Source organism: Octopus bimaculoides, chromosome 2, assembly GCF_001194135.2.
Source record: "Octopus bimaculoides isolate UCB-OBI-ISO-001 chromosome 2, ASM119413v2, whole genome shotgun sequence".
Classification (NCBI taxonomy): domain Eukaryota; kingdom Metazoa; phylum Mollusca; class Cephalopoda; order Octopoda; family Octopodidae; genus Octopus; species Octopus bimaculoides.
Genome location: NC_068982.1, coordinates 78,917,427 through 78,920,551, shown reverse-complemented (window position 1 = coordinate 78,920,551; position 3,125 = coordinate 78,917,427). Strand labels below are relative to the sequence as shown.

Sequence of the window (3,125 nt, the reverse complement as noted above, 5' to 3'; positions counted from 1 at the left end):
ATATGAAAGAAGGTTTGAAAATGCAATTTTAGAGATGTTTATTCACTTGACTGGTTTCACTTTTTTAGGAAAAGATTGTCGAAAGTAAAATGTAAAGCTTTGTATAAGTTTTGTTGTGTTAAGTACTGGTTGTCACAAAAGTATTGAAATACATATATACATTCTTTGATAATCATAAGAAAATGTTAAAAACAGTTTTAGCATTAAAATACATGTGTACATATGTGCACGTTTGTGTGTGTGTGATTAATATTGTTAGGGTGTTGTGTGTGTTTGTTCGCGCGTGTGTGTGTGTGCGTCTATGGGTGCGTGTGTATGTATGTTTATGTGTTTTTGGTAGGATGGTGTGTGTATATGTGTGCACGTTTGTGTGTGTGTGTTATTAATATTTGTTAGGGTGTTGCGTGTGCATGTGTGTGTATGTGTTTGTTCGCGTGTGTGTATGTGTGCGTCTGTTGGATGCGTGTGTATGTATGTTTGTGTGTTTTGTGTTGGTGGAGATGTTATGTGTGTGTACGTGAGTGTGTGTACGTGAGAGTGTGTGTGTGTCTCTGTCTGAGTATGTATATGTTGTTTTAATTGTCCTTGTGGTATGTGTGTGAGTAACCGTTATGTATGTGTGTGTGAGAGTGCATATGTATGTGTGCGTCTCTGTGTGTGCGTGTGTATGTTTGTGTGTTTGTGTTTTGTGTTGGTGGGGATGTGTGAGTACGAGAGTGTGTGTGTACGTGAGTATGTGTGTGTGTGTGTATGTCTCTTTGAGTATGTATGTGTTGTTTTAGTTGTCCTTGTGGTGTGTGTGAGCAACCGTATGTGTATGTGAGGGTGCATATGTATGTATGTGTCTGTATGTGTGCGTGTGTATGTTTGTGTTTTGTGTTGGTGGGGATGTTCACGCACGCACACATTTAGTTGACGAATATATCTTTTGAATAAAAGGATAGGGATGAATAGATAGACAGACAAATAAATAAATGGATGAAAAAGTTCAAAATTTTTAATTGGGGGAGGGGTGAAATTTGAGCCCCTTATTAAACTTTATAACATTAATTATTAAATATTAATGTTTGTTTCTCATAAAATGGCTCACGCGGAGGATGTGGTGTATATTAAATTTACATTAGATTATTTAAGGCAAACACAAGTAAAACGCAAATTCTTTTCGCTTTAATGTTTTTGTCTGTATTTAATTTCGATTTTCATATGTTCGTCAATTCACTACGATCTCTTTAAAGTAAACAAAATCAAAACTTTTAATTGGGGGTGAAATTTAAAAATTCTTTTTTTTTTTTTTTTTTTTTTTTTTTTTTTTTTTTTTTTTTTTTTTTTTTTGGCATATTCGTAATCTCCGACATTTAAAATGTAGGAATCCGAAAAAAAATTTTCAAACAAATGCATTCTTCAAGGAGATGTGCGAAACTGCATTAGCCCCCATATATACATACCCTGTTATTGATGTTGAAATTCTAATGCAGGAGCCTTGGATCTAGGTTAGAAACCGGCTCTTTTTCTATTGGCAGGAAATCTTGAAATAAAACTGAACAATGACATACATACATACGTACACACATACATACGTACATACATGCATACATGCATACATACATACATGCATGCCTACATACATACATACACACACAGACAAATACATACATACATTCATGCATACATATACACACATATACATACACACATGCATACATATACATTCTTACATACATACATACATACATACATACATACATACATACATATATATATGCATACAGGCATACATACATAACTGATGCACAAAAGGGATAGAGATGCAGGAAAAGCAGTAAAATGTGACAACCGATGCAGACTTTGTGGAGTTAACACCGAAGATATCAACCTCATCATAAGCAGTTGTCCGTAAATGTCATCACGGTATTATCTTCCGATGAGATATGATGTTGTAGCTAGGACAGTCTATAAGGAATTCCGTCGGAAGCGTAAACCCAAGGACAAAGAAATAAGAACCAACAGAAGCCATAGCCACTAATAATAAGGAGTACAGGTGGAATGTCCCAGTGAAGACCTAAATAAAATGTAAGCACAACAGACCTGATATAATGATTTGGGATAGAGAAGAGAAACAGTTCACAGTTGAGGAAATTAGCACAAAGCTGAAGATCAGTGAAAATGATAATACCTACGCTAAACTATTGAGAAATCTACACTTACTCTTTCCAGAAATAAGAAATAAGAAAGATAAGTTCAGGTTTATACCTGTAATTATAGGGGTCCTGGGATGTGTAACACAATGCCTAAATACCAATCTTGAGAAATTAGGCTTCTCAAAACCAGCAAAGAGAAAGCTAATTCGAAGACTACAGATCCAATCTATCACTGGAACTATCAAAATCTGTAAAACTTTCCAGAAGTTTAAACTTAAATATATATGAGCATGTCTAGATAGGCAACTATATGCATGAGAATGCATACATAAAGCAAAACATACAAATCTGCACATATACATACATACCAACAAAAATACCCTGTTGTTGATGTTGAAATTCCAATGAAGGAGCCTTGAATTTAGGCTAGAAACCGGCTCTTTCACTATTGGCAAGTAATATTGAAATAAAACTAAACAATGCCATACATACGTACTTGCATACATACATGCAGGCATGCATGCTTGCAAGCAGACATACACATACACACGCGTGAATACATATACACATACATACATATACACATACATACATACATACATACATACATACATACATACATTTTTTTAATGACATTTCTTAAAATCAAACTGACCTGTTGCTATTATCGTTGTGTATTCTCTTCGTCTTTCGCCTATTCACCTCTCATGGCAGCTACTCCAAATAATAAATTTAACAAGTTAGTTACACTTAATTTATAAAACAACCAAATCACAAACATTCAAAACAAATTATATAACATATCTCATTAACATATTGTTGTTGTTGCTGCTGCTGCTGTCGTTGTCCTTTCTGTTATCATTAGAGCTGGTAGGTTTTTCTTCCTCGCTTCAAAGATAAGAAATATTTGCAACTCTTTTAAATCCGTATTCTCTTTTTTCATTCTTCTCTCTCTCTCTCTCTCTCTCTCTCTCTCTCTCTCTCTCT

General features: G+C 34.5%; 1 protein-coding gene across 5 annotated transcripts in view; it reads right to left on the bottom strand.

Moving 5' to 3' along the window:
- The window catches only part of LOC106876697 (basic phospholipase A2 Ts-G6D49), a 52,540-nt gene that overhangs the window by 36,395 nt on the left and 13,020 nt on the right, over positions 1-3,125 (bottom strand). Inside the window, exon 3 of one of the 5 annotated variants that reach the window (XM_014925376.2) lies at positions 2,794-2,852. The gene's annotated coding sequence lies outside the window, so the exon portion shown is untranslated. Of the gene's footprint in view, positions 1-2,793; positions 2,995-3,125 lie in introns of those variants that run through there. The other 4 variants (XM_014925392.2, XM_014925368.2, XM_014925361.2 and 1 more) reach the window with 4 other exon arrangements.